The sequence below is a fragment of the Oratosquilla oratoria genome, chromosome 39 (assembly GCF_046742065.1).
Source record: "Oratosquilla oratoria isolate Oo_2021 chromosome 39, ASM4674206v1, whole genome shotgun sequence".
Classification (NCBI taxonomy): Eukaryota; Metazoa; Arthropoda; class Malacostraca; order Stomatopoda; family Squillidae; genus Oratosquilla; species Oratosquilla oratoria.
Window position 1 is genome coordinate 43,855,836 of NC_134815.1, and position 23,483 is coordinate 43,879,318.

The following is a 23,483-nucleotide window of genomic DNA, read 5'->3' on the forward strand; positions in this document are numbered from 1 at the left end:
TTTGTTATCCCATTCTGGAAATTGGTCATGTATGTCCACATATATTATTAGAGAGTTAGTCAATTTGTGGGCTTTTACATACTATGTTCATTTAGTCGTTTGTTAAGCCCACGACCTAATTTTCCAAAATAGGATGTAGGGCAGCTTTCTGCATGTTATTTTATAGACAAATCTGTTTTCATTAATGTGTGACCAAATTACTTACTTTGTTATTTGGTGTTCTGGCTATCTTAATTCCCGCTTCTAGGAGGAATGTGTCTATGCGTAGATTAGTATTAAAACTTGGTACATACATACATACATACATACATACATACATACATATACCAAGGCTTTTTCCCCCTTACTAGGGAGGTAGCCAAAAAGGAAAAGGCATAAAATCATTCCTACCCATTCCATCCCTGAAAACACTCCACACCCCTCCACCCTCCCTCCCATCTTAGCACCTCCTAGATGACGGGTCATCCTTTCACCCTGTCCATTGCCCTGGTATACCAAAACTTGGTGTTGTGATATATCTGGTCTCTTTAGTGCAGTTATTATAATTTTTTTCTTTCGATATATATTTCTTTGTATTTCTTTTTGTTTTTTTTCTTTTTTGGGGGGCATTCATGTTTGATGAATTCTCTTGTAAAAAAATTTCACTGCGTATGAGAATTGGTCTAAGGAATTAATCTATTATTATACCTGTTTTTTTTTTTGTTTTTGTTTTTTTCATTGTGTCCTGGATAGAAATTAATATAGTTCTTTCTATTGGTGAGTTTACGGTATACTGAGAATTCTACACTTTTATCTATGTATGATAGTATCTAAAAAGGTAATTTCCCATCGATCTGTTTTTGCAGTAAACTGTCTGTTTTTATTTATGCTCTTTAGTTTCTTTAGTTTCTTGTCGATGCCTCTTTCTTTTCAGCGAGCGTGCGTCCTGAGGGCGCGCGCGCGTACGCACGTGCCACCAACTGAATTCTGAAGAGATTTTTTTTTTTTTTTTTAATAATTGCGTCGCGCCCTTAGACAATGATAAACTGTCCAATTTTGCCCACCAGCGCAAACTATTAAATCTGGGAATAGTGTCCGCATACACTGGCCCCGGGCCATGCGCGCACACGCTCGCGCATACACTATCGGGTTCTCCTCCCACGGTGGCAAGAAGGCAGGCATTCGCTCACACACGTGAAGCACAAACACACATACACACACATATATGCACACATACACACACACACACACACACACACACACACACACACACACACACACACACACACACACACACACACACACACACACACACACATGCGCGCGCACACACACACATACACACACACACACACACACACACACACACACACACACACACACACACACACACACACACACACACACACACACACACACAGAGAGAGAGACACACACATACACATGCGCGCACACATATACACAGATGTTCGCGTGCGCGCGCAGACACACACACACACACGCACACACACACACATGCACATACACACACATATACACACACACACACATACCCATACACACACGCGCGCGTGCGCGCGTGCACCTTAGTATTTATAGTAGTATAAAAAATGTTCAGTCCATTTCTTTCTTTGTAAATCACTTTTGGTGCCAATGATGTAGGCTCATTTTTTTCACTCTGTCCGTAGCAAGATGCAGTACAATTATGTTTCGACATTTCCGTCGTTATACATGGCGTAGTTCCTCTGACCGTGGCTTCAGAATTTCAGTTGAGCTGTCGTCTATTGAAGTTTCAGACGTTGCACTACCATTAGGACTCTTGGCGACAAATAACTGAAGCGTGTACGAATACATGAATAATGGCTCTTTACAGGAATTAGATTAATGGACAAGAAAAAGATCTTTCGTATGACACAGGTATTAAATTATTATAATAGATTTGTTCATAGAATTTATCATTTTATATGATGTGGTATTTAAATCAGAAACACATTATTGTCTTCATGAAAAATATAGACAGTCTCATAACTTCTCTGTATAATATAATTTTGTGCGTTTTTTTTTTTTTTTTTTTTAGAGAGATACATAAAATTGTTTTAAAGATTTAATTGTTAGAAATGACACCAATCAAAAGATTTTTCTAGTGTTGTTGACATCACATGCAACTTTGGAGAAATTAACGTTGAAAAAAATAGCTGATAATTGACCAACTGTCAACTCTTCCAACCGACAGACATACATGGAATGTCGTTTTGGCTAATCACGCACGACTTCATTTCAAAGAATGCTGATCACTTTTAATTTCTATTATTCCTCATTTCTGATGAATTTAAATCTCTTCTTTGCACATCTATGAATTTAACTCTTCGATATGATAGTGTCCTAAGATTAGAAACACTGACCAAAAAAAAAAAAAAAAGTGTCATGACATGCTACCTGACATGACGTCATTGTCGTCGATGAGGAGACGGAGTTCATTTCCTAAAATAGCGCTCAAATGATAACGCTTTAACATTACCTCGATGTACAGGGCATTCCAAAATTCCCGCTTCATAGTGATAAATAATACAACGGATGAAATATGGTATGATTTATAAAATGCTCACATTGTCAACTCTCAGTTTTTAGTTAATATTTCACTGTAAGCTCAGCAACACTAGTCTGAACATTTGCTTGAATAGGATGTTTTTACGTTTTCTGTTATAAACTCTCGTCTGGCGGATTTTTTGGGACATCATGTATGCTTGACAGCCCTTCCACTATGGAAATGTATTGTAGTTTATACTATATGTTATGACCAGCGTTAGACGAGTACATTCATATTTTTTATAAATGAAAAATAAATAAATGGTGTAAGTTCACGGCAGACTTGCTTAGTCGTGATTGAGTTTGCTACCTGTGCCCTGTGCACTGGGCAAGTGGAAGTCATCGGGAGTGACTGAGTTTGATCATGTATCCGTACCAGAGGTGGAGATACAACAAAAGGTAAAGTAATGAAATTACATACATACATATACCAAAGGCTTTTTCCCCCTACACGGGGGGTAGCCAAAAAGAAAAAGGCATAGAAACCACTCCCACCCATTTCATTTCCTATATATTCCACAACCTTCCACCCTCCTCCCTCTTATCTTGGCACCTCCTGGATGACGGGTCATCCCTGCATCCTGTCCACTGCCCTGGGTCAGAAGCAGTGTCGCAAGACACAGCATATCCACAGCAAGGCCGCTTCATAAATTCGGAAATGATGGAAAGAGAGAAAAATATAACCAACCAATACAACAACAGAGATGATAATAATAAGAAATGTATAGATAAATACAAATTATAACTTAATAAGTAAAAACAAAAGAATAACGAAACAGGAAAAGAACACTAAGAAAGTGACATCAAAGATGACAAAGAGGAGGAGGCAACATCTGCAGGCAACCCTTCATCTTTGCAACTCTTGGTAACACAAACTCCGCCCCGCCACAACAAACTCCAACAATACCACCACCACTAACAACAACAAGACCAGCACCCCTACCAACACCACCACCAGCACCAACACCTGCACCAGTACCAATACCACCAACACTACCACCAGTACTACCACCAGCACCAACACCTAAACCACTAACACCAGCACCAACACGAGCCCCAACACTAACAACAACAACAACAGTAATTACTCCAATGATCGAAACAACAGAGTCGCTCGGCAATGGGGCCGTGGACGCCGCCACTTGAAGCGAGCGGGCGCACGCAGTACAGAAACAAAGGTGCCATTTACTGCGATAACTGAGCCTGCGGAACCACAATAGTACCATTATAGCGGCAGCATTTGCCCACGAGGACTAAAAATGGCCTCTGCAATGACAAAAGAAGGAGAAAAAATCGATGTAAATAATAAATGACAAATCAAGTGTATTGGCCGCTGGAGGGGAGTTTTTTTTTTTTTTTAGAAGAATAAAGTTGTCTGGTGGTTGATAGAATGAAATGTCTGTGTCGTTTGTTTCGTCGAGAAAGTGGTACGTGGGAGACAGGCCTGTCGGTCGCTTTGAGTGAAAGGGTGTTCCTCTAATTGAAATGACCTGACGGTAACCAGAGCAATGGACTACCAAATTCTGATAGAAAGTATTGTCCGTGAAATAAACAAACAAGAAATAAATACAGATGAAGATTTCTTTAAAATGCATATATGAATAAACATGTACAATAATGTATACATGCATATACATATGTATGTTTGCATATATGTATGTATATACCTCGTACCCAGGAAAAACATTCCTTTTCTAACAAACGCGCAGGGCACCAAACTTCATTGAATTTCAAGTTGACAGTATAAGATAAAAGAAAAAGTTACACATTCTTGTGGAAAAAATAGATTTATTCTTTTGAGAGACTAATCTTGAGGCCAATCAAGCTGGTTTGTTTTGCTTTGTGATTTGACCGACTTGTTTTTGGTTTGTTTTATTTGGGTGTTTGGGTATTAGTTTTATTTCTTCATTTTTTTTTATTCAAGATATTTATGGATCTGCCAGCATCCTTTGCCATTATCGTTGTAAAACAGTCTTATGTGTGGAAGAGGACATTGTGTTAAGATGGCCGAGCATGAATACCGACAGGATACCTTTAGGTTCATAACGAGTAAATGAGTAAATGAATAAGCGAGTGAATAAGTGAATAAACAAATAAATAAGTGAATAAGAAAATTAATCAATTAAAGGATGAATTAATAGATAGCTAAATGAATAGATGCATAAGCATATAAATAAAGAAAGAACAAGTAATTAGGCAAATAAAACGAAATAGAATATTGATAAAGTTTAGGCGCCCAAACGGCAAACTAGAACAAGCTAAAACAAAATAGCCAACAAACGCAACACCATTTCAAGGCGCCTCGTCCTACCACATCCCCATTCTAGGATTTTTTTTGTTTAAAGGAACAAAATCGTCTTTATTGAATGTCTTTGGCGAGCTGGTGCAGAGCCGAACATGCAAGACAGTTCACTTTCCACAGCTGTACAATCCACTAGCGTGTGTGAGGGATTAGATACTGGGTTTACAGAGGACTAGCCAGAGCTAGTTGAAGCCACTTCAAGTCCTCCGCAAGCCGCATTTCTGACCCTCTGGCTTGTGAAAGCCAGTTTGTGCCGGCTGTTCCGAATGTGCATTGCGCTCAAAGACATTAACGGGGAAAATAATATGGCATGCGCGCAGCAGCGAAGGTTAATCAAACATTAGTTTATGCTGTCTGGATTATAATGCAGACCAAGAAGCTTGTATGTAGCAGCTGCACACATCTTTTCCCATCTGGAAGGTCCTACGATTTCCTTCGATGAATATTCGTTTCTGTTAGACAATGGTAAGCATGAATACCTTGGCTTTGTTCAATAACGAATTGTTCACTTGAACATTTGTTACCAAGGCCAAAGAACCTAAAGCCTCACCGATTGTTCCTCTGACGTCATCAGCCTTCGATCCCTTCATGCTAGAAAAAGAGAAGTGCATGTCCAATGAATGTTCATGCTACTCTCTCTCCCTCTCCTCTCTCTCCTCTCTCTTTCTTTCATTCTCCTCTCTCTCTCTCTCTCTCTCTCTCTCTCTCTCTCTCTCTCTCTCTATATATATATATATATATATATATATATATATATATATATATATATATATATATATATGTGTGTGTGCGTGTGCGTGTGCGTGTGTGTGTGTGTGTGTGTGTGTGTGTGTGTGTGTGTGTGTGTGTGTGTGTGTGTGTGTGTGTGTGTGTGCATACCAAGTTCCACCAGAGTGCCCTCGGCAGAATGATTAGTCCGTGAACTAATTCGTTCTATTTTGAAGGGTCGTGGTGGAGTGATGAGTACAGTCCTCGCCTTGTAAGAAGTAAGCCACTCTGGCAAGGGTTCAAATCCCAGCAGAAGAGTTTATTTCTAAATGTCAAAATGACACACACACACATATATATATATGTATATATATATATATATATATGTATATACGTATATGTATATATATATATATATATATGTATATATATATATATATGTATATATATATATATGTATATATATATGTATATATATATATATATATGTATATATATATACATATATATATATATATATATATATATATATATATATATATATATATATAGTAATGTTTTTGAACTGTCGAGCTCTTGATCCAGTCTTGCTGAACTACATTTTTTTATTGTGATTGTATACGTGTTGTCAAGGTTTTCAGTGATTGAGGATACTTTCTGGTCTCTAATAACTCTTCGCTAAGTTGAATACACTGTAGTCGGTAAATCTGCCTTAGTGATTGCTCGACATTATAAGTTAGCAAGGTTGCCATAGAGATCTACGTGTTCTGCATATGAGAATGAAGAGGACTCGTCTAAAGATCCATTATGTAGATTTCACATAGAAAACCAAAGGATATGTTTAGTAAATCAAGAGAGAAACGACGAATATATTGTGTTAGTTTCAAGTAACTAGTTAATCAGGTACTAGTTTGGTGTGTAACTAATTAGTTAGGTAAATAGTTAGTTAGGTGATTAATGGAATGAGCTGGGAAACTCATACGTGGAATATGTAAGAACTTTTTGGGACGAAAGGTTAAATGATCTGTATTGTATGCAATAATTTCAGCTTACGTTAGAGTAATACTCTCTCTTCGACGTTTTCTGCATTTCTCGTAATTTTCAACTTTTCATATTATTGCTTAGTTGTTTGTTTTGTTTTAAAATTATTAACTTGGGCTGGTCATCTCTTCGCAATTTGACTACACGCTCTCCAGTCAAGTCAGAATACTCCATTTTGTTGTATTTACTTTGTTTTTGACAATTTTCATAAGTGCTTCTGTCTGAATTCCTATTCATTTACTTTGCTCTGTTTCTGTGTATAGCACTTCTGAATTTTTAGTCGCCTATGTCATGACAAGTTTATTTTCGCATGCAATTATGTTTCAATGCATAGTAGCGTTTCGTTGAATATGCATCGCATCAAAATGTGAGTTTATGTTTTAATTTTTCAGGTGTTGTTACCTTTACTAATGCATTTCTTCTTGACAGTATAGAAATGATATGAAGTGCGACATTATCGCTATGTCCATTTGACGCGCCAAATCCCACTTCATTATAGAATAAACAGAGATCTGAGTTGAAGTTTGGTCTTAGATGGAGTTTTCACACCGTCTAACGGTTCGTTGAACGCGGTTCGACAGACACGTGTTTAAAGTGATATGTGAACGTGTGAACGGGGTATTTGGGGTTTAACCAACGTGTTCGACAACCAACTACCCCGTTCACACGTTCACACATCACTTTAAACACGTGTCGTTCGAACCGCGTTCGACGAACCGTTATGCCCGCGGAAACCCCCTCTTAAAAGGAACCTTTTGCTCGGTCCAAATATGGCTTGACGATGATCGTACATGGCTGATGATCGTCCAACGACTGTCTACCTGAGTTAAGGTTCGAGATTGTAAAATGTGCTGTCTTAAAATGTACGTTTTGCTCTGTACAGTACAATTGTTACTTCACGATGATCGTTCATGGCTCAATGGTGATCGTCAACCGATTGTTTAGATCACTAATTATTTTTTAATGACTCTAGCGTCAGTCACTCGAAGCAAAACAGCCCAACTCAATAACAAATAATCATTGCTGTAGACAATCATTTGACAATTATAGCTGAGCCATAAATGATCATCATTGAGCGATAATTACACCAAGAGGAACGTGTGTCGTCAAACGATTGTTTAGATCACTAATTATTTTTTAATGACTCTAGCGTCAGTCACTCGAAGCAAAACAGCTCAACTCAATAACAAATAATCATTGCTGTAGACAATCATTTGACAATTATCGTTGAGCCATTAATGATCACCATTGAGCTATAATTACACCAAGATGAACGTACTTTTACCGATTCCATTCCACATTTGGGGCTTCAGTCACCTCCCTTTGACCTCCAGAAGTGAACCTGTGTCTCATTCAACCACTGCGCTCTTTATCTGTTGCTCTTTATGAATTTAATATGTTACCGTGGAAGTAGTAATACGGAAAATATTCACGTGTATAAATCATGAAAGGCATCGGTAGTGAAAGTTTAAATATACAGGGTGTCCCAGAAGTCACGCACCATCCAGGTTTTCATAAAAATACATATGAATAGCAATTTTATTGATCATAATCATAACAGATGCTCAAATTGTTTACCCCCTACATTGACACATGCATCAATTATCTTTATAAAACTGTCTTTCACTTGCTATTCATATGTATTTTTATGTAAACTTGGATGGTGCGCAACTTCTGGGACACCCTGTAGAAGCTTAAGAAAAATATATCAAATAATAAGATTAGACAGACATCTAAGAACCGATATATCTTGCAACTATTGTACAGACTCTTCGCTTAATCTTTTAATGTACATGTCTGTACGAATAAGCAGTTATGATACAGACTTGTTCCAAGTGAGGGGAGCACTAAGATATTTTTATTTTTATTATCATTAATTTTATTTTTCTACATTTTTACTGCACCGTATGAGGCTATTTTTCTTTTTCTTTTTTCGTTGGACGTTTGGTTGTGTTGTCAGTTACGTGAGTATTCTCTCGGTTGTCTTCGGATTGTCTGATGTACGGTTCCCATTGACCGTCGTGTTTTTAGAGGACCAGACACAGAATTATCTATTAACTACATTAAAGTATTTCCTATATCATATTTACTACATTTGGCAAAAGCCAACGATCATGAAGTGGTTGTAATGATCTTTAGGTGATAATATAAAACAGATGTTATGGTTGGTACAGTTAAAAAGTGCTGATTTATAAACAAAAAAAAAGCGTCAATAAATATATTGATTAAGATAGAACACCTTGACTGATGTTAGGTAGCGTTAGGAAATCCTTCCCATTTTCAACACAATTTTAGATATTTTTCTGTCTTCCTTTTTTTTTCCTTACTTTCTTTGTCTTCCTTTTTCTTTTCTTTCTTTTTTGCCTGTCTTCTTCTTGTATATAATTTTTCAATCGATTGTATATATATTCATAACACATATGTACCCATTAGTTTATTCATAAAATTACTAACTTATATTTCCATTCATTTACATGTTCTATTTGTTTCCTTATACATTTAACAAATACTACATTTATTCAGGTATTCATTTATCAACTTGTTTTTGTTTACTTAATTACCACTTTGCCTATTTTTTGTCTTTATTTATTCATTCATTCACTTATTTATTCATCCATTCATTTACTCTCTTTATTCATTCACTTACCTAAGTTTTCATTTATTCATACGTTTATTTGTTTGCATCCGAACGCTTTATGAACCTGAATGTCTTTTGCTGGTCGCTGCGCAACTGTGCTTCATTGCATTCCACTGCTCTTGTAACGGACATTTGCCGCAAGAGCATTTACAGAGAACATTACGAAATCGCTTTTATGCACTGAGTAGTGCTCTCGTAATCGTACACCATCTCCCAAATGACTGTGAAATCGAAAACATGAGCTCTTCTTCCTTACTAATCATCCACCAGTCTTCTGAAACCAGTTCCAACAATTCCTAGCCTTGTAAAGGGTATTTTTCTTTGTGTGTGTGTGTGTGTGTGTGTGTGTGTGTGTGTGTGTGTGTGTGTGTGTGTGTGTGTGTGTGTGTGTGTGTGTGTGTGTGTGTGTGTGTGTGTGTGTGTGTGTGTGTGTGTGTGTGTGTGTGTGTGTGTGTGTGTCTATTTATCTGTCTGTTTGTCTGTCTGTGTCTGTCTGTGTCTGTCTGTGTCTGTCTGTGTCTGTCTGTGTCTGTCTGTGTCTGTCTGTCTGTCTGTCTGTCTGTCTGTCTGTCTGTCTGTCTGTCTGTCTGTCTGTCTGTCTGTCTGTCTGTCTGTCTGTCTGTGTCTATGTCCGTGTTTACGTAATAAATAATCTTGTACAACAATGTCTTTTTTCACGGAGTGTCCTATCTTAATGAACGAGTTTATGATTTACTGATTTCACTGAATCATATATTTCATAATTTCATAATATTTTTCATATTATTCATATGCAAATTCCGCCAATATTTTTACTTCAACATCTGATATAAATTTCATTATAAAAAGTATAACTACGTATCAAAACGAACAATCTTTTAGGATTCCTGTCTAATGAACAATAAGCAATTGGATCAAGTTTGAAGGGAGAGGGGTGGTGGTCTCAGAGTAAATTAATAATGATTTTCACTCACCATACTCCGTTTTCTATGTGTCCTAACCCGTGCCCCAAATTTTAGTCATCTTTCTCCCCAACAACCCCACTTCCATTCGTCATCTTTCCATTACCAGAAAGACTCTTTGATTTAATAGAGAAAGAAAAAAAAATAGAAAGAAAGCAAGAAAGAAAATACGAAAGCAAGAGATAGATACAGAAAGATTTTGTAGGTGGCTTCCAGTCTAAAATAGAGGAAAAATGTCTTCATGAAATAAAAAATAATGTGTGCACAGTTTGCCAGTGGAGTCTAGTGCAGCCCATTAAAGGCAATAGTAAACCTTTAGCTAAATGTTCAATCCGACGTCACCTGTTTATAGAACATTTGGTAAATAAAAGCAACATCACACCAGATGCTACGATATTTTCACTACATGTGTGAGCTTCTAGGTCTGATTTGTTGCAATGATGTTGAAATGGAGATTTATCTTATTTTGCACTATCGACATCACTTCCTGACATTTTTTTTATTGTAGCTAGTTATAGACATTTTTAATCAAGAAAGGTTATTGTCCTGTAAGACCAAAAGAGTGTGTAACATTGCCTGGACAGGATAAAGATTTATAGATGATGTATAAGCACAATGCTAACGTTAGTTCTGTGACGTCACTGACATTCCATCACTGCGGCCAATGAGAGGTTATGATCTCACTTCAGAATCATTTCCGCAATCATATGCACGTTAGGAAGGATAATTCTATACCTTTAACATAGTAAATATGGTTGTTTTTGTTCTACCTGAGTAAAATTGTGTATTATTAGTCTTGCCATAGTATTTCAACAGTCTCACAAGATTGATAACTTAGAATCTGACTCTGAAATGAATGGAACACCCTCAGCTTGGGTGAAAGACGACTTTTATGAAATTCCCTACGACCAGATTCAGAAAATAAAAAGGAACACCTTAATTTTCCGAAATTGAAGTAATTTCCTGTTGGATGAAAATCTGATCAATGTTTGAAAAGTTTGTAATTCAGGGATACAAATCGTGATATTGAGTTCGCCGGCAGGAAACGAAGCGACATGACGTCACTAAAGTTGTCGAGGTTGAATTCAAAGATAAAGAGGTGGTTGTGAGTCAAGCCAAATGTCTATTCAAGCTACTGTGACAATTTCGCGTTGTCTTTATTAGAAACACATAAAGATTCCAGTTTTTAAGACAATTGCAAATTGTTACTTCCTCAAACATAGCTTGAAATAAACCATGTATTTAACTATCACGAGTGGGGACCTATTTTGAATTAGGGCGGGAAAAAACACAGTGGAATAGGAAAAATATTTATTTGGTAACACTCGGCAACTATCACGCTTAGAATGCGTTTTTTATTCTGCTCCTTTATGTGTTTGCATGGCTTTTATTGTCGTATGAATGCTTGTGCTTGCGAGTTCCATCTTGCAAAGAGACATGCCTTGAAAATGGAGTGGAGAAACGTTGATATTTATTGTTGTGTTCATCTGCGTTTATATTGGTAGTTTGTCTCGGTTTGGTTCGCGGAACGTCTTCCTTTACAATATGAAAAAGAGCGAAGAAATGTGGGAATCATTCCAACAGGTTAAACGATCCTGATGGCTTTGGGCCTTGAGAAATGTGACAAGTGTTTGTTTGTATATATATATATATATATATATATATATATATATATATATATATATATACATATATATATATATATATATATATATATATATATTCATATAATATCTAAGACAAATGAGAGAGAATTAGGTGGGGAAAGGGTAAACGAAGATGGGTTGGGATTGAACTTCATTGCCCTAACGTTGCGACCAATTTGGTCTCATTCAGAGGACCTGCTGCATTACATTCAGATCACAATTTTTATACTCGTAGCGAGAAGGAACCAATCAAGCAATGAGTGGTTGAATGTGTCAGGTTCTCCCTATGGTAGCCGACTTAATTACCAAGACACTGCTTTTGAGAGACATTTAAATCCATCTCTTTCGTTTTTGTTTCCCCTGGTGAATATATGTGCAGCTTCCACAGTTTTTCTCATCTTCTTCTCAAGTCCCTCATGTAGAATTTCCACGCGAGTCCAGTCAGGTAGATGTCCGCATTGGTCTAAGTGACGAACCAGGGAGTTAGATGTTCTATGCGTCCTAAGATCGTTTTTGTGCTCTCAAAAGTAGAATGTGTCTTGGTAATTAAATCGGTAGCCAAAGGGACAATCTGATACATCCATCCACTCATAGCTTGACGGGTTCCCTCTCGCTACTTATGATCTGATTGTATAGCAGCAAGTCATCTGAAGAAGACCAAGTTAGTCGTAACGTTAGGGCAATAATTTCTATTCCCAACGCATCTTCGTTTGCCCTTCCCCACCCTATTCACTCTTATATACATATACATATATATATATATATATATATATATATATATATGTATATACATATATATAATATACGTGTGTGTGTGTACCCACGACACTGTTTAGAACAGACTTTGAGGGGAGGCAGAATGAAAAAACCTGAATGTGTTTGAAATTAAATGTCTGAGCGAGATAGATCATAAGATGCTGAGATGGTTTGGCTATATGGAAAGTATGGGTAGGGGAAGATTAGCAAAAAGTTTGTAGAAATAACAAGTGTATGAAGTGAACTTGAGGGAAAGGCCCAATAAAGAGTTGGATGTAAATGTAAAGGGGTAAAAGGGATTCAGGCAAGGGTTAAAGGGGTAACTGGATGCAAGAGCAGTGTCTGTCGGGTACGGAAGAGAGAGGGACAGCAAATGTAACGTTGGATGGAGACAGACGTTGAATAAAGTAATGACGCTGCCGGAAGAGATGGTCTTTCCTACTTCATGAAATCCCCGAGTGGATGAGAAAGTTTAGTGTTATATTTACAAATGTGGATGTATATACTTTTGATAAGATTTTAGAATTAAGGTCATTACTTGATACCTTAAGGGACAAGCCTAGCATTATTGCCCTCTCTAAAGTTAAATCTAAGCACTTCAAATATCGAAGAGATCTTGAAGAATATAACATTAAAGGATATGAGATGGAAGAAATTAATGTCATGGGTAATGAAGGTAGAGGTCTCGTGATATACGTGAAAAGGGACATCAAGTATAACAAAGTTAATCTGGTATCATGTTTCTGTGAATATTGTTGCCTAGAAATTACGCTTCAAACCACAAAGCGTAAATGTGGATCTGGAGTCACAGGCGTAAGCCTCTTCCTGGAAGTCTTTTATGTATTCTATGTATTCTTTGAGAAGGTGCATCCGTGGGGGAGCTGTGCCTCGCTGCATTACCTTTGACCCGAACTGTGTGGCTGGGAACGGGGATGACCCTTCACCTACGAGGCGTAAGATGGTAAGGGATCGGGATGGATGGATATGGAACAGGTGTGGTTTGGGATTGCGCTTTGACTTAGCTCCCCCCCCCCTTTGTATGGGGGGGGAAAGACCATTTTTATGTATGCATGCATGTATGTGTGAATATCTATATGTAAATACGTGTGTATATATATACATATATATAGATAGATAGATAGATATAGATACAGATAGGTGTAGATATAGATATAGATATATAGATGTAAGCCTGTATTGCCATATTTGTATATATATATATATTTGCACACGATAACAGAATTTATTATACACTACTTTTCCACACAACATTTATGAAACGTTAAGAAAAATATTTTTACCTATGCAAAAGAAAAACTAAAATGTACAAATCAGCGACATCGAAGTGAACTGTGGCGAAGAATAGGTTTCTGTTTAATTCTTGACTCACCTCACGTAGCCTAGTCAGCTATAAGGTTGCATATCTTTAAAATACAAAGGCGTACTCGCCTTTCCTGCTCCATCCAGTTCACCGGAGAATGTTTTAATACATTCCCAACAGATATTACATTTCGACAGTTCCTACAATAGACACACTCCAGAATCCCGTGTTGAACAAACAAAGTCACAGGGAAAGACTATATGCTCTACGCAGACAAGCATGTAGGCACGAGCGTTTGTGTGTGTGTTTGTGTACGTTCGTGTGTGTGTGTGTGTGTGTGTGTGTGTGTGTGTGTGTGTGTGTGTGTGTGTGTGTGTGTGTGTGTGTGTGTGTGTGTGTGAGTCGCGCTTTGCACTTGTGCATACATGTTTGCCTTTGTTTCTTTTGTATTTTTATGCAGGTATAGATCCGTGTTTGCTCTCCTGTTCCTGTAAAGCTTGTTTTATAAATAGAGAATATAGCCTTGATAGCTGACCTTTCTCGTGTTTGTTTGTTTTTTCTATGGAGGAAAAGAACATCGTTGCCAAGTTATGGTATTTGGTCGCAGTTCTTACATCTAAGCTTAGAAATGTCCAGATGCACAGCTCACTTGATCTATTTGCTATCGCTATTTTTTGTAGCCACATCTCTGCAGAGCCCAAGAGATGTGTCTACATTCTTTAGCAGACCACGCAGTAGTACATCTTCTTCTTCTTCTTCTTCTTCTTCTTCTTCTTCTTCTTCTTCTTCTTCTTCTTTTCTTCTTCTTCTTTTCTTCTTCTTTTCTTCTTCTTTTCTTCTTCTTTTCTTCTTCTTTTCTTCTTCTTTTCTTCTTCTTTTCTTCTTCTTTTCTTCTTCTTTTCTTCTTCTTTTCTTCTTCTTCTTTTCTTCTTCTTTTCTTCTTTTCTTCTTCTTCTTCTCGTTCTTCTTCTTGTTCTTCTTTTTCTTCTGTTCTTCTTTTCTTCTTCGTTTCCTCTTCTTCTTTTCTTCATTTTTCTTCTTTTCTTCTTTTTCATCTTCATTTCTTCTTTCTTCTTCTTTTCTTTTTCACCTTCTTTTCTTCTTCTTTCTTCTTCTTCGTCTTCTTTTCTTCTTTTTCATCTTCATTTCTTCTTCTTTCTTCATCTCTTCTTTTTCATCTTTTCTTCTTCTTCTTTTCTTTTCTTCTTTTCTTCTTCTTTTCTTCTTCTTTTCTTCTTCTTTTCTTTTCTTCTTTTCTTTTTCTTTTCTTTTCTTCTTCTTTTTTCTTTTCTTCTTTTCTTCTTCTTTTTTCTTTTCTTATTTCTTTTCTTTTTCTTTTTCATCTTTTCTTCTTTTCTTTTCTTCTTCTTTTATTCTTCTTCTTTTATTCTTCTTCTTTTCTTCGTTTTCTACTTCTCTTCTTCTTCTTCTTCTTTTCTTCTTCTTTTCTTCTTCTTCTTTTCTTCTTCTTCTTTTCTTCTTCTTCTTCTTCTTTTCTTCTTCTTTTCTTCTTCTTTTCTTCTTCTTCTTTTCTTCTTCTTCTTTTCTTCTTCTTCTTTTCTTCTTCTTTTCTTCTTTTCTTCTTCTTTTCTTCTTTTCTTCTTCTTTTCTTCTTTTCTTCTTCTTTTCTTCTTCTTTTCTTCTTCTTCTTCTTTTCTTCTTCTTCTTCTTTTCTTCTTTTTCTTTTCTTCTTTTCTTGTTCTTCTTTTCTTCTTTTCTTCTTTTCTTCTTTTCTTCTTTTCTTCTTTTCTTCTTGTTCTTCTTTTCTTCTTTTCTTCTTGTTCTTCTTTTCTTCTTGTTCTTCTTTTCTTCTTGTTCTTCTTTTTCTTTTCTTCTTCTTCTTTTTCTTTTCTTCTTCTTCTTTTTTATTTCTTCTTTAATATCTTCTTCTTTTATTCTTCTTCTTCTTTTCTTCTTATTTTATTCTTTTCTTTTTCTTTTCTTCTTTTCTTCTTCTTCTTTTCTTCTTCTTTTTCTTTTCTTCTTTTCTTCTTCTTTTCTTCTTCTTTTCTTCTTCTTTTCTTCTTTTCTTCTTCTTATTCCGACCTCCCGAAGAAGACAAAACGTAACCGTATTTAAAATGTTGATTTACATTAATTTACACTGATGCATTAGTGCGTTAATCAACGCTGTGGTGATTTTTTTTTCGTGTTTTAATACACGAGGAATATCCCTTTATTTAAAAAGTTACTTGGAGTTCGTCACCTTCAATTTATTCAAGAATTTCTGTTTGACATAAATGTATTTTTCTAAAGAATTATGTGGTGATTAATCATACTCTACTAAAAGATCTAAATACGTTTCACAATGGGTTGCAATATCGCTTGAATTATGAAAATATGATTAGAAAATACGTTTGTTTATACGATGTATCCAAACTAGCTTTTATTTATTCTTTGCATTAAGAAGGTATTTGTGCAAGTATGTATATGTATATGTATATCTATATGTATACGTATATGTATACGTATATATATATATATATGTATATGTATATGTATATGTATATGTATATATGTATACATGTATACATGTATACATGTATATATGTATATATGTATATATATATATATATATATATATATATATATATATATATATATATATATATATTTCTCTTCTTTTTTTTCTATTTTTTTTTTTTTTTTGCTGGTAACCACTAAGGAAATCGGAAGAAAAAACAGAAATTCCCAAGCGCTTTCGTGTAATTCACATCTTCAGGGGAATACATTATTTCAGCAAAATTTGTGGATCGCGTGTTGTTTTTAGTGATCTGTCTGCATATATATATATATATCTATATATATATATATATATATATATATATATATATACACATGCACATGCACGCATTGTCACACACACACACACACACACACACACACACACACACACACACACACACACACACACACACACACACAGTAGGTACTGATAGGGTATATGTATATACATACGTATATGTATATATGTATCTATGTATACATGTATATATATACATATATATATATATACATATATGCACGCATGGTCACACACACACACACACACACACACACACACAGTTGGTACTGATAGGGTTGGTAGGGTTGTCTCTTGTGACACGATAAATGTAAGGATGGTGGTGGAGGTGGATAGGTGAAAGGAGATTGTCAGAGTGATGGCAGCTGCTAAGTGTAGGAAATGAAGACTTCAATTGTGTTGATGAATGCGCCTCTGAAGGGCGGGGTGACGAGGAGAGGAGAAGGGGTGGTGGAAGGAGTTGAGGGGAGAAGATAGGAGAGGAGAGGAAATTTGAGGACAGAAGTGGAGGGGGACAAGAGGAGAGGAAATAAGAGAAGAGGAGTGGAGGGAAAGGAGAGGAGATGAGGGGAGGACAATAGGAGAAGGGAAGAGAAGAGAGAAAAGGGTTGAGATGAGGTGAGGGGGAGAAGATAGAAGAATGCAGGAGGGTACAGAAGATAAAAGAGAAAAGGAGAAAGGAAAGAAAGGAAAGGAAACAAGAGCAAAGAGGAGACTGGAGAAGAAGATGAAATGACAGAAGAGTAGTGCATGAGGACAGAAGAGATCCCAGACCAGAAGACTTCGTTCTTTGCCCCGGTGATGGCGCTGTCAACAGCACTTGTGACCTAGACTAACCTAACCTGACACAACCTGACCTAACCTAACCTAACCTAACCTGACCTGACCTGACCTAACCTAACCTAACCTAACCTAACCTAACCTAACCTAACCTGACCTAACCTGACCTAACCTAACCTGACCTAACCTGACCTAACCTGACCTAACCTGACCTAACCTGACCTAACCTGACCTAACCTGACCTAACCTGACCTAACCTGATCTAATCTGACCTAACCTGACCTGACCTGACCTAACCTGACTTGACCTGACCTAATCTGACCTGACCTGACCTAATCTGACCTGACCTGACCTGACCTGACCTGACCTGACCTAACCTGACCTAATCTAACCTAACCTGACCTTTCCTAACCTAACCTAACCTAACCTGACCTAATCTGACCTGACCTGACTTAACCTAACCTAACCTAACCCAACCTAACCCAGCCTAACCTAACCTAATCTAGCCTAACCTAACATAACCTAACCTAACCTAATTTAACCTAACCTAACCATCACGGTGTGTACAGTGTAGGAGAAAGCATCAACTTCAGACTCTAATGAAAACCAAAACAGTTGAATTATATAGCATATCTTTGCAAATATCGGAATGACATGGTCACTCCTGAGGAAGTCAAAACAAGGATGATATGTCATTGATTTGGTGGAAGAAGGATAGACTGAGGGTCATATTTGCGGAAATAAATAATTATTCTTTTAACAGATCACCAGTGTTCTGGCGGAAAAAAAAGGTGACAAAATAATCAATATTCGTTTTAGTAATGTCTTCAAATCTTCGGAGAAGAAAGAATGTGGACAACCCCGGAGAGAAAACCCAACAGTCCAGTCTTGGTGGTGGAGAGAATGACGAGGATTGATGTAGAAGGGAAAGAAGGTCAACGAGAGGTCATCTAGTCCATAACGAGGTCACCGGAGGTCACAATACCGAGTCATTATAATAATGAGAAACTAGTTTGATCGATGCGAAGAAGACAGTGAAAGATAGAGAGTGAGTGAGTGAGTGAGTGAGTGAGTGAGTGAGTGAGTGAGAGAGAGAGAGAGAGAGAGAGAGAGAGAGAGAGAGAGAGAGAGAGAGAGATATGCTCACTGGGAAAAGTAAACTAACGAAGCAGAGCACTTTCGTATGATTACATCTTCAGTGATGATTCTTTATATCAGCACTGAAGATGTAATTAAATGAAAGCGCTCTGCTTCGTGAGTTCACTTTTCCTAGTGGTTACTTCGCATTTGTGAACACACGTTCCTATTGTTTTTATTGCATATGTATATATATATATATATATATATATATATATATATAATATAATATAATATAATATATACATATATATATAAGAGAGAGAGAGAGAGAGAGAGAATGGGAGGGAAAGGAAGTGGAAGTAGGGGAAAGGAGGGGGGAAGGTAATGGAAGGGAATGAAGAGGAGGGGAAGCCATGGGAGGGGAGAGGAGGAGAGGGGAAGAGAGCGGAGGTGAGGGGAAAGACGACGGGGAAAAAAGGGGAACTGGAGGAGAGTGAAGGTGGAAAACGAAAAAAAAAAAGGCAAGGGGAAAGGGAAAGCGACACGTCAAGTTGGTTGAGTATCTCCCTGTATATACCAATGACCTTTTCCCCTTTGTAGGAGGGGTGGCCAAGTCAAAGGATGCCCGAACGCATCGTTGGAAGGAAAGCATAAAAGGAAGAAATCCTGACTACCATCGTTTCATCCCAGTTAGTCGTCTATAACGACATTCATGGGGATACAGTGGCGATGTTCTTATCCCCCCCAACCACAGGAACAATGGACAAGAAATGGTGAAGCCCAAGGAGCCGCAAAGAAGATATCTAAGAATGATTAAATGAGTGAAGGATTGTGGAGAATTATTTCCGGAGTTGAAAAAAAAATCTGCGTGACTTTGTTGACTGCTTAGTATGTATGCACTCAGTACCCCAGCACTGGGCTTTATTGTCAATGGAAAAGTAGTGCTAAAGTGTGGTTGGTTACTTGTGAGCCTTTTCATATATAATTTGATATATACAATTATCAAAAGCAATGCTCTTGATATTTCAAGGTGACAGGATGATAGGAAAAGCAGTTAATAATATGTAGATATAAAATTGAGGTTATTTTCTAAACAGTAATGAAAATGATGTTCAGTGATAGAAATTCGATTATTTTTTCTATTCCTCTTTAGGCTGTTAGCTACATTATGACTAAAGCAAGTCCCTTTCTGTTGTAATCACCTATTATACTCAGTTGTATAAGGGGAAAGGACCTTGGGAACTCAAAAGAAAATGGCCATCATTAGAGGAAGGATTGTATGGAGACATTGAAGAACACCTGTTACACACATAGGGATGAATAAGGACCCAGTGTTGTGTTGTAGAGATAGAGATCAATAGTGTGAACAAAAAGGTCCCTAATGAACAGAGGACGATAGTCATCGAAAGATGGCAGTGGAGATAAGCGCTGATGAAAGCCATCATGTAGCGAGGGGTTGTTGGCTTGGCTCCTGGTCAAACTGGATGGACGGGTCGTGGTGTATCTGGATGATGGAGTGGTTGAGTGGTTTGGTGATGGGTCTTTGGTCTGGAAAGGGTCGGGGAGGCTGGTAAGGGGGGAGGAGAGGCTGGCAAAGGTAGGAGGAGGAGTAGTGAGTATATAGTAGAAGTAAAATGGCGCGGGTTTTGGACGGCTGTTTTGGAGAACCCTTGAATGGTTGGGTAGCTATAAAAAGAACACACTGTTAAGTTGATGTCATTCATTCAATCGGTCAATTAATCAGCTGTTTCCAGTCCATTGCTGAACAAAGGCCTCTCTTATAACCACTCACTGATTTGCACGGCTGTTCCAACCTCTGGCACGACCCACCTGCAAACTTCTCTATTTCATCTCTCCACCGGTGGCCGACTGAGGAGGCTGTTTGTGGCCGAGTGACTGGCTGGGTCTCTTGTTAGTTACCATTAGGTTTTGTGTAGCAAAAGTCTTAGAGGGGGCTTAGACGGTTCGTCGAATGCGGTTCGACAGACACGTGTTTAAAGTGATGTGTGAACGTGTGAACGGGGTATTTGGGGTTTAACCAACGTGTTCGACAACCAAATACCCCGTTCACACGTTCACACATCATTTTGAATACGTGTCTGTCGAACCGCGTTCGTTGTAACACTATCATTCCAGTGGCACATTATAGGCTTCATCACTAACACCAGACGGCTTCATTCATCTGAAGAACAGACTTATTCACTCCGTTGGATACTCGAAGTCTAGGATGTGGGTTCTGGAGTTTATCCCTCCTTCGCATAGTTGAGGATTCGAGTCCTGCACTCCTCTACGATTCCCACCAGTGACTGTAACCTGCCCCTACAATCTCCGAAGTGCATTATAGGGCATAGGTGACGGCTTTGGTCGCAGCTAGATGCCTCCGGGCGTAGAGTTGTCGTTTATATGACGAGCGAAGTCAGACACTTTCATAAAACCGTGACATGAAAGACGGGACCGGAGACGACCCCTGAGGCACTCCGCTAAGCATATAAACGGAGGATGCGGGAGAGTGAGAGGAGAGGAATTGGAATGACAGAGAGAGAGAAAGAATTAGGGGCAGAGAAGAAGAGTTTGGGGTAAATAAAAGGGGAGATAGGAATTATGTCGAAGGGAATAATGCTGAAGAATAGAGTAAATGTATTTTGTGATGACATTAACAAATGTTTAAAATTTGGGTAAAGCAGTTTCTATGTCTTGTATAGTAGTATAGTGTAGTGTATTCTGTCGCATGTCATACAATTTGATCTGACATATTTCATATAATACAATATAAGATAACATATAATGTAATATGAGATGAGTATAATGTGACATTATGATATAAAATATGACATGATATAATGTATAATGTATTATATAAATGTATAATGTAATATAATGTAATGTGATGTTATCTAATATAAATGAGATATTATCCACCTTGCCTTTGGTAAAAAGAAATAATGTAATATGATATAATCTGATATAATACAGCATCCAATGATGCAGTATAATATAGCATAATATGTTATACAATATAGTATGATACAATACAGCAGAGTGAAGTACTGATATAATACATCATAATAAAATATGATGAATATAATATGATAATGAGAGCCGCTAGTAAGGTCACCAATGAGAAGGACGCTGAGCCACTTAAGCCATTTGGTCGCGTGAGCCACCGTCACGAAAGCTGCAAACACAAATCACTCTTACGGTCACTCATTGCCTTGAACCGCCTATTCATGGCTTACGCAAGCCACTCACATGGAAGCTACTGTCGCCTTCTACTCCCAGAAATTTCTGGCGAGAAGCTATTCATCATGGTATTTTTTGTATGCAAATTATTTGCTCGCATGAACGTGTCGTGAAAGTTGACGACCCCTTTAAGGTGATGGGGTCTTTTGGTAGATTGTTGTTCCGGTGAAGATTGAGGAAGGCCTTGGTTGATCGAGACTTGAGGTGTCGATCAATTAAGACTCCTTTGAGACTCCCACGTCCCAACCACCCCATTCTCCTAAGCTAGGATGATGATGATGGTGATGGTGATGGTGATGGTGATGGTGATGGTGACGATGACGATGACGATGACGATGACGATGACGATGACGATGATGACGATGACGATGATGATGACGATGATGAGGATCATCATCGCCGTCTCGTCGTCGTCGTCGTCGTCGTCGTCGTCGTCGTCGTCGTCGTCGTCGTCGTCATCATCATCATCATCATCATCATCATCATCATCATCATCATCATCATCATCATCATCATCATCATCATCATCATCATCATCATCATCATCATCATCATCATCATCATCATCATCATCATCATCATCATCATCATCATCATCATCATCATCATCATCATCATCACCATCACCATCACCACCATCATCATCACCACCATCACCATCATGACAATCACAGTGACAGTGATAGTATCACTAACAATGATAATGGCAATGATGACAATAACTGACAACAGGAATGACACAAGCCTACCAACATCTTTCTAACAAGCTCACTAACGGGAGCCTAAAACAAGGGGACAAGAAGTCCTGAATTGAAAGTTACCACTATTTCGTGAAAGTAATTCCACAACAGCGAATGGTCATAACAATAACATCGCAAAAGAGGGATGTCAGTGGAATTAAAAGCGAAATGATGAGTCCACGATGAAATGTCAAGAATGCTGAGGTGCAAAGGGACCAACAGGAATAAACAGAGGATCCAACAGGCGTGCCAACAGGACTGCAAAGGGAGAGAGAGAGAGAGAGAGAGCGAGCATCCCAGGCAACGGTAGTGTTCAAATATAAGAGAAACAACAAGAGCGATTCACACAGAAATACACGCTTGGATACCCGGAACGTTTTAAATGGAAATAGGAGGAATATGTATGAAAAAAGCCCCAACCCTGTTCAAAAATCTCTTTTTTTTTTTTTTTTTAATGTGTGAAAGTGTTTGGGTGTGAAAAGGAAGTATCCGTAGAAACGGAGGAGTATCGGTAGTTGAAGAAAGGGCTGCCCTTGTGTCCGAATGCTGAAATATTTAAATAGAAGCGTTGTGGCGTTAGAATGTTTGGAAATACGTTTGGGAGTGTCAAAGTACAGGTATACCTGCAGGAATGTTTGAGTAGGAGGACGTGAGAGATTTTCAAACTGGATACATACATACATGCATATATCATACGTAGTCACAAGTGCGCGCGCGCACACACACACACACACACACACACACACACACACACACACACACACACACACACACACACACACACACACACACACACACACACACACACACACACACACACACACACACACACTTCAAATCTTACATTCCTGTGAAATTTGGATTAGTTACGTGGAAATTATTCTCTTTTTCTTTATCTATTTATTTATTTTCTTCTATTGGGG

The 23,483-nt window shown here is 37.8% G+C and overlaps 1 protein-coding gene across 3 annotated transcripts in view; it reads left to right on the forward strand.

Annotated features, from left to right (window-relative positions):
- Positions 1-23,483, forward strand: part of LOC143020132 (zwei Ig domain protein zig-8-like) — an 849,626-nt gene that overhangs the window by 290,966 nt on the left and 535,177 nt on the right. The window lies entirely within an intron of this gene.